Raw genomic sequence first — 9975 nt, forward strand, 5'->3', positions numbered from 1 at the left:
CATGTCAATCACACTCAGGCATTTATTTCAGAATCGTGCTTAGCGGCGCCTGTAATATAGGCCAGGGTTTTAAAGGCCTACATTATAGGCGCCTACGGTAAGTCCTTTAGAGAATCATGCCTAGCAGCGCTTAAGTCTTTCTCCACTCCTAAACACGCCTACTTTGGTGTTAGGCATGGAGGCGCGTGACTTTTGTAGAATCACGCCTAAGAGGATAGGTGCCTATCTCCCAATTCTTAAAAAAAATTTTTTTTTTACTTATGAGCTTGTTAAAAAACCTAAAAATTGAAGCCAATTCTAGAATTTTCCCCTTGGTGCGTGGTCAGTTATTTTGTGGGCCCTGAGGGCTCCCTCGATATTCCTGCACTAACCAGTTAGTGCATAGTAACATAGATGCACCAGTTGGTTAGCGCAGGACGTGCCCCCTCAAAAAAATAAAAATAAATATTTGTTAGTTGCCAAAGGATACCTGAATGCGTGCTGGGGGGGCTCCTTTTTAGCTTCAGTAACACAGCTTAGTAAAAGGACCCCTAAGTGAGGAATGATTGACTAGGTAATGTTTGTGGAGAAAAAGCGTGGGGAGCACAAGACCCTGGGTCTCCTGCAGCAATCCTAGCATAGACTGTGTGGCACAATCATTCTGTGGTCATTTACATATTTGTAAATATTTAAAATTTCTCCAGCCTGCTGTTAAATTTTAAAATAAACTTTGTTAACCTTCCACGTGCCTCTGCTGTATTTTTCCCCCTTGAGCTTTTTAAAAGTATTGTTTATGTTTACATTTTGCTGAATGTAACCCACCTTGGATGACTGCTGAAAACACTAACCTCCCCTCCCCCTTTTACTAAACCGCAATAGCGGCTATTAGCTCAGGGAGCCGCGCCGAATGCTCCTCTGAGCGTCAGGAGCAGCGCAGGGCATTCAGCGTGGCTCCATGTGCTAATAACCACTATCGCAGTTTATTAAAAAGGGGGTGGGGAGGGTTAAATCCGCGTCCTTTTTCCCTATTCTACTTTTTTCTTTCTTTCTTTACACGGATCATCATAGCCTGTTCCTCCCCCGCTCAAAGGCCTCTCTTCCCTTCAGCTGGTTTTATTCTTTTTAATTTCCTGACAGTCTTTAATCCATCACTTTTCTCATGTCCTCCCACTCAACCCCATTCCCCTCACATCTTTTCTGTGGTCTTTTGATTTCCTTCCCATTAGCCTTTTACCTTTATTTTTTGTTCTCTTTATTTTATTTATAACTCGCCTATTAACTAGGCAAGGAAGAAAATAACACACATAATTAGAACAGAAGAAACTTAACGAACAAAAAATAAGAGAGATCACAAATTGTATAACTAAACTAAGCATAGAATCATGATAAAATACCATTCCATTCCTCACTCTGGCCTTGCATCCTTGCCCATTTTCATGTCTCTTAATCCAGTGGTGAACCTGATGCCATCCTTTCCCTGCAACTAACTGTGCACAATATTCCTCTAAGGGGTGTCAAACTCAAATCACATAAGGGGCCGAAATCTAAAATGCAGGCTAAGTCGTGGGACGGGTTTTTTATTGAGATAGTTGCTCCCTCCTTTGCTGACGTGCAGTGTGGGCCCCAGCGCCAGTGGCGGCTCCGATGCTCACAGGACTTCGGTGAGTGTTGGATCAATCGCCGGCGCCAAAATCCACGCTGCGCGCCAGCATAGGAGGGGGTTAGTCTTAGTAGAAGTATAGAGATGCAACCTCTCCAACCCCACACTGGCTACAAAATAAATAAAGACTTCCTCTCTTTTAAGTCCTAGTTCACGCTTGCTGTCTAACATGAGCTCTGGCAGGATACACATTTCAAATCTGACATATTGTAATCACAAAATAGAAAATAAAACTATTTTTCTACCTTTTGTTGTCTGGCAATTTTGCTTTTGGTCCCAGTTTCTCTTTCTGATTTTGTCTTATCTTCTAATTCTCTTTCCAGTGTCTGCTGTCCATTTTTTTTCTCCTCTATTGCTTCAGCCCCGTCTCCAACATATTGATTTTTCCCTTTCAACTTTTCTCCTTTTTGCGTTTCTGCCTCTGTCCACTCAAATCTCGCCTTCTTTTTCATCCTTCTCCTTTTTAAATTTTCAGCTACCTATCAATTTTCCATCTTCTCTTATTCTTTAGCTCTCCCATTTCCCATCTCACTCCTTTCCCAGCCTCCTATTTCCTTCTATCTCCTCCTCTTTGTCCAACATTTTGATCTGTCTCTTTTCTGTTGTTTCTTTTCCCTCCCCCCTTGATGCCGAGCAATGAGATAGAAAGAAAAAAAAAAAAGAGATGCTGCATCTCTCTCTCCCTTCCACCCCCAGGCCTAACATTTCTCCATCCCCTTCCATCTCCAGATTCAACTTCTCTCCCTTTCTCTTCCCAACTGCCCCCCATCCCATCTCTCCCCCTGTCTGCCTGCCTCCCTCCCTCCAGGTCAACCATTTCTCCCTTTCTCTTCCCAACAATTCTCCCTTCAAGGAACTTTTTCCCTCTTTCTCCACACTACCCCAGGTCCAACCTTTCTTCCTTCATCTCACTCTCTTCACAGTCGTGCCTTTCCCTCCGGCACCAGTCCGATGTTGCTGCCAAGCCAGGGAATCTGCCAGCCCCGGCGATTCAGGAGTGCTGTGCATGGCTCCTCCCGCTTTTTGCCTGCCACGGTCTGTCTCCAATGACGCGCAACTTCCTGTTTCCGCCCAGGTGGACCGCATCGGACGGAGGACAGGCGGGGGAGCCACGAACAGCACTGCTGAGTCGCTGCCGACGGACTTTCCGGCGTGGCGTTGGACCGGCACAGAGGGGAGGACATGCTGGGCTCAGAAGGGGAAGATCGGGAATGTTGCTGCGGGCCCGCATCAGGATTCGGCCCGCGGGCCTTGTGCTTGACACGTGTTCTAACATCTGCGCCTCCTGTCTGGCCAGTGGCTAGGCAGTTTTTGACCTACTGGAGGAGCCTCTAAGCAGCGTGAGTCAACTCTATCCTCACACTGGTCCAACTTTAAGGATTCGACCTATTGTCACCTCCAGGTCACTGGCCTTTGTGACTTCAGCTGAAAAACCAGGTGCTCACCGTGAGGTCCTTCAATGTCCCCAAAAGAATGTTATGGAAGAGGTGGTTTCTCTGCAGCAGGCAATTTACTCTTGTTATAGATGGCCACTGTCAGTCTGTAGCACTTCCTGTGGAGGATGGGATGACTTTTCTGTATGGGAGGTGGTAGCCCAGCTATGATCAAAGGAGAGGGAAAGTCTATACATCAAATGAAAGAAAAAACTCGGAAAAGGGAGATCAAAATATTGGCCAGCTAAACAGCGTGTCCACAGGGCAAATTCCACTGGAACTGCTTGACCAGCAAAGTTGTATCTTTCTGGACTTCTATGTATTTGGTCCTTAAACACTCAATACTAGTCCAGTGGGATTTTCAGGGACCACGACTTGCCCACTTTTTCCCCAGAGGATAACTATTGTTAGTTTCTTGGCTGTACAGCTGTAATTGTTCTGTAGATTTCCCAGCCTTGGTGGCTGGGGGGGTCATGGGTTTGATCCCCATTGACTCTGATAAGCCCCTCTTATGCTAGTCTTTTTTTCAAGTGCTCTTTGTGAAACTGAGTCAGCATGAGTATTCCTAGCTATAGGGCAAAGAGCAAATCCAGCAGATCTGCAGTGAGGATGCAATGGAACAAAGACGAAAAAGGAACTGCAGGCAAAGTTTATGAAAACCAACAATTTGTTGCGTATAAATAGATCACTTGGTACAGAATATGGGACTCAACACTGTCCGTGTTTCGATCGACGCGTCTTCCTCAGGGGGTCCCATGAACCGGTGGTGACAAAGGACACACAACAAATTTGCCTGATCTGTGTGCTGTCTGCTGTAACAAAGAACGTAAGCTGCTGAAAAAACATCTGTATTTTTCGTTCTATAAGATGCACCCTCTTGTAGAGGAGGAAAAACCAAGGAAAAAAATTCTGCCCACCGCCCTGTACCCTGTCCCCCCTCTGGTGGTCTAGTGGTAGGCTGGGACAGGTGTAGTAGTAGGCAGCTCCCCGGTACCTTTTTTTTTTAATCCCTTTCAGCCAGCGCTTTAGAGTCGCGAGAACTGATGGCAGCCATTCAGGGAGCAGCGCGGGACCAGGCAGGAACACAAAATTCTTGCGCCTGCCTTGTGCGCAGCCCTGCCACAAGAGAGGACAGCCATCCAGCGAGGGAGGGGGCAGGAGCATGGAAAGCTCCTGCCAATACAGCGCTGGACCAACGGGAGTACAAAAAGGTACCGGGGAGGGGGGGAGTATTTGCCTCCATAAGACGCACCCTTATTTACACCTACTTTTGGGGGGGGGGGGAAGTGCGTCTTATGGAGCAAAAAATACGGTATGTTCTTTGTTACAGCAGACAGCACACAGATCAGGCAAATTTGCTGCGTGTCCTTTGTCACCACCGGTTCATAAGACCCCTGAGGAAGACGCCTTGATCGAAACACGGACCGTATTGAGTCCCATATTCTGTACCAAGTGGTGTACTTCTTGTTGTTTTTAACAAACTTTGTCTGCATCTTGTATCGCCTCCAGTTCCTTTTTGGCTTTATTCCTAGCTATATCCTTTCCACTTGACCAGGGATGTGCCTTGAATCTAGGACACCTTGAACTCCTAATGTCTCTGTACTCTTATGGGCAATAAACTGAGCCAGGGCTGAATTTTGTGTAAAAATCTTCAGGAGGTCCACATGGATCAACACAAATTAATTGTTTACTTTGTAAAAAGTAAAAAGGCTAGGCGGCAAGATATGCCATGAAAGTACTAAATAGTATGTTAAAACAAAATCAAAAAAGTATGTTTTTGCTCAACACATAATTAAGCTTTGGAATTTGTTGCTGGGTGTAAAAGGAGTTTGGACACCTTTCTGGTAGAAAAGTTCATAAACTTATTAAGGTAGACCTGGTAAAACCTTCAGTTTATCCTTGGAGACTAAACAGCAACAAGTATCATTTTTTTTTTTGGGGGGGGAGTGGGGGATCCATCCAGGTACCAGTATCCTGTTTCCAATAGTGGTCACTCTGAAACAGGATACTGGTTTTAATGGACCTTTGGTCTGACCTAATATGGCTGGTCTTCTGTTCTAACATTGGATGCTCCCGTGCTGACTGCACCTACGGTGGCAGCTACTGGATTTTTTAAAAAAATTTGATTTGATTAAACACTTTTTATGGCGATTCATCCAAGATATTACACAGTATGTAGCATATTGCTATAAAACTTACAATTTTAACAATAGTGACCAAATCACGATGAAACTACCATCAACCAGGAAGCAAACCCAATCCAAGGTAATATGGAACAACAACGCTATTGACTTAGGGCAGGGGTAGGCAATTCCAGTCCTCGAGAGCTGGAGCCAGGTCAGGTTTTCAGGATCTCCACAATAAATATGCATGAGATAGATTTGCATCTCTAGGAGGCTGTGCATGCAAATCCATCTCGTACATATTCATGATGGGGATCCTGAAAACCTGACCTGGCTCTGGCTCTCGAGGAACTCTTGAAAATGTATTTGAGGGATATATTACATTATACTAAAGTGAATACTCTCGAACTAGATAACCTCTATTACATTCCAAGAGCTCCTAAAGAAATACTTGAAGAAGATGAAATGGATAAACTTGTTTCACCTGATAGTTTGAATGTATCTCAATTTCTCGAATCCTCTAAAGATATAATTGATAAACGAGCAACTCTTTTAGTGGCCTTCAAAACAGAGTTGGAAAAACAGGCTATTTTGAATTATATTTCTTCAAAAAACAAGACCTGTTTTGTGGTCAGCATGTGATAATTTTTCCAGATGTCTCTAGACAAACCCAGTTTAAAAGGAAGCAATTCCTCCAGACAAAACCTAAGGTGGTGGCAACTGGAGCTACCTTCTTCTTGAAATTGGAAGTGATAAGTACATTTTTTTTGAACCTGTCCAGTTAGAAGACTTTATTAAAGGAAAACCTCTGCTGAAAGTTTAATTTCTACTATTACATTACATTAGAGATTTGTATTCCGCCATTACCTTGCGGTTCAAGGCAGATTACAAAAGAGATGAAAAATGTTGGGTTACAATGGAAGAACATTTGTCCTTTCTAGAGAGGGGGCAGACGCTGATGGATAGGTGGGCCAGAGGGAGCAGACACTGGTGGATGTGGGCTGGGGAAAGAGAGGGGGCAGGCGCTTGTGGATGTAGGTTGGGTGGGAGAGAGGGAGTAGATGCTGGTGGAAGTGAGGTAGGAGGAGAGAGAGGAGGCATAACCTGATGGAAATAGTTTGAGATGGGGAGAGAGGGGGATAGATTTTGTATAGAAGTTGGAAGACTAGATAGAACAGAGGAAAGAGGGGGATGATGAAAGTGGGAAGTGAAAGAGGAGAGGGGGCAGACTGTATGAAAGAGGGAAGACAGAGGAGGGAGATAATGATGGGAGTGTGGAGACACTGGATGGAAAGGGGGAGAGGAGGCAGCCTTGTCAATGGATTTAGAATTGGGTTTTCATGAACCTGCTAGGTTGGAAAGGCCTGTGGAGAGATACCCCAACTCAGGGGTAGGCAATTCTGGTATTTAAGAGCTGGAGCCAGGTCAGGTTTTCAGGATATCCACAATGAATATGTATGAGATGATTTGCATGCACTGCCTCCTTGAAATGCAAATCTCTCTCATGCATATTCATTAGGGCTATTGAAAACCAGACTGGCTGGTGGTCCTACAGGACAGGGTTGGGGACCACTATCTTAGAACGCAAAAGCGCACAGCTGAAAAAGGGATGTGGCTATGGGATGCATATTCATTAGGGCTACTGATAAAAGGTATGGAAAAATTTTCATACGCTGACAGGTTAAAAATGCTGGGGATGTTCTCCCTGGAGAAGAGGAGACTTAGAGGGGACATGATAGAGACCTTCAAAATCCTTAAGGGCATAGAGAAAGTAAATAAGGACAGATTCTTCAAACTGTGGGGAGCCACAAGCACTAGGGGTCACTCGGAGAAATTGAAAGGGGACAGGTTTAGAACAAATGCTAGGAGGTTCTTTTTTACCCAGAGGGTGGTGGACACATGGAACGCGCTTCCGGAGGATGTGATAGGCCAGAACTCTGTACAGGGGTTCAAGAAGGGTTTGGATAGGTTCCTGGAGGATAAGGGGATAGAGGGGTACAGATAGAACTTGAGGTAGGTTATAGGAATGGTCAGAGACCACTTCACAGGTCACGGATCTGATGGGCCGCCACAGGAGCGGACCGCTGGGCGAGATGGACCTCTGGTCTGACCCAGTGGAGGCAACTTCTTATGTTCTTATGTACCCTGAAAACCCGACTGGCTGGTGGACCTCCAGGATGGGATTGAAAACTGATCTAAGTTATTACTAGGAGATAGCAAACAGGAAAGTGGCCGCATTTTTAAAAAAAAATTCTTTATTTGATTATTCATTATAATAACAAATATTCACGAATATCCACTAAGTTCTATATGTAAAATATAATGTAACATATAAAGGAAATTAATCAACCATGACATTATTTTATAGGGGCAAACACTGTATAGAAGGGGGAGAGAAAGAGGGCAGAGTTAGGGAATGACTGGGAATAAGGGGAAGTAAAATAGGAGAGCCAGGGTGAGGGAAAGAGATGGAAAACTGCCAGTAGACCTTAAAAAAGAGGGAACTTGAAGACTAGATAGTTAAATCTGGACACAGAGGTAGAAAAATTAAAGAAAGCGGAAAAGAAAAAGAGGAGAGAAAAATCCTGGAAAGAGACTTAAGATGGAGGAAAGCAGAAACCAGAGAAGTAAATGGCCACAACATAAAGGTAAAAAAAAATAATTTTATTTTTAATTCAGGATAAAGTAGTGTGGTACCCATGTTTGTAGATTAGCATGGGAAAAAAAACCCAGGAGTAAACTACCGCATTGGAACAACGTTTTTTTACCAGGACTTGTGGAGTCTGAAAAATCTTCTGTGCAGAGACCATCTTTACCCATAGATGGCGCTCCAAGCATGCATGTTCAGGGATAAGAAGAAGAAGAAAAAAAAGGAACCTAGAGGTTCTATAAAGGAAAGACAAATGCAAATCAGCAGTTTGCAAGAAACAAGGAAGTTTGCCTCAGGGACTGAGAAGTCCTTCATAATCCAGCTGAGCTCCAAGTCTCCGGCTTATAGCTTGGGGAACAAAGCTTGCAAACAATTATTTATTTATTTATTCAATTTTCTAGACCGTTCTCCCAGGGGAGTTCAGAATGGTTTACATGAATTTATTCAGGTACTCGAGCAGTATTTCCTGTCTGTCCCAGTGGGCTCACAGTCTATCTAATGTACCTGGGGCAATGGGGGGATTAAGTGACTTGCCCAGGGTCACAAGGAGCAGTGTGAGATTTGAACCCACAACCTCAGGGTGCTGAGGCTACAACTCCAACCACGGTGCTGCATTTTCAGACATAGTATGGTAAAAGATAGCCTGGCCAGCATTGACAGAGATAGCAAAACATAGCTAACAAGGCATGGCAAAACATAATATGATAAAACATAAGAGCTGCCTTACTGGGATAGACCGAAGGTCCATCAAGCCCAGTATCCCATTTCCAACAGTGGCCAACACAGGCCCCAAGTACCTGGCAGAAATCCAAAGAGTAGCAGCATTCCAGAGCTGAGATTGTGATGTCATAAAACCTCATTCCACCAATGCCTAAGAGCCAACCTCAGCAGTGACGTCACAATGACTTGATTGTCCTATACTCGGCTCACATAAGAACATAAGAGCTGCCATACTGGGACAGACCAAAGGTCCATCAAGCCCAGTATCCTGTTTCCAACAATGGCCAACCCAAGTCCCAAGCAACAGACAGAAATCCAAAGAGCAACTACAGTCCAGAGCTGAGATTGTGATGTCATAATGCCTCATTCCACCAATGCCTAAGAGCCGACCTCAGCAGTGATGTCACAATGGCTTCATTGTCCTATACTTGGCTCACATAAGAAGATAAGACAGACCGAAGGAACATCAAGCCCAGCATCCTGTTTCCAACAATGGCCAACCCAGGTCCCAAGCAACAGACAGAAATCCCAGAGCTGAGATTGTGATGTCATAATGCCTCATTCCACCAATGCCTAAGAGCCGACCTCAGCAGTGATGTCACAATGGCTTCATTGTCCTATACTTGGCTCACATAAGAAGATAAGACAGACCGAAGGAACATCAAGCCCAGCATCCTGTTTCCAACAATGGCCAACCCAAGTCCCAAGCAACAGACAGAAATCCCAGAGCTGAGATTGTGATATCATAATGCCTCATTCCACCAATGCCTAAGAGCCGAACTCAGCAGTGATGTCACAATGGCATGATTGTCCTATACTCGGCTCACATAAGAAGATAAGACAGACCGAAGGAACATCAAGCCCAGCATCCTGTTTCCAACAATGGCCAACCCAGGTCCCAAGCAACAGACAGAAATCCCAGAGCTGAGATTGTGATATCATAATGCCTCATTCCACCAATGCCTAAGAGCCGAACTCAGCAGTGATGTCACAATGGCATGATTGTCCTATACTCGGCTCACATAAGAAGATAAGACAGACCGAAGGAACATCAAGCCCAGCATCCTGTTTCCAACAATGGCCAACCCAGGTCCCAAGCAACAGACAGAAATCCCAGAGCTGAGATTGTGATATCATAATGCCTCATTCCACCAATGCCTAAGAGCCGAACTCAGCAGTGATGTCACAATGGCATGATTGTCCTATACTCGGCTCACATAAGAAGATAAGACAGACCGAAGGAACATCAAGCCCAGCATCCTGTTTCCAACAATGGCCAACCCAGGTCCCAAGCAACAGACAGAAATCCCAGAGCTGAGATTGTGATATCATAATGCCTCATTCCACCAATGCCTAAGAGCCGAACTCAGCAGTGATGTCACAATGGCATGATTGTCCTATACTCGGCTC

The sequence above is a fragment of the Geotrypetes seraphini genome, chromosome 6, assembly GCF_902459505.1.
Source record: "Geotrypetes seraphini chromosome 6, aGeoSer1.1, whole genome shotgun sequence".
In the NCBI taxonomy this organism is placed as follows: domain Eukaryota; kingdom Metazoa; phylum Chordata; class Amphibia; order Gymnophiona; family Dermophiidae; genus Geotrypetes; species Geotrypetes seraphini.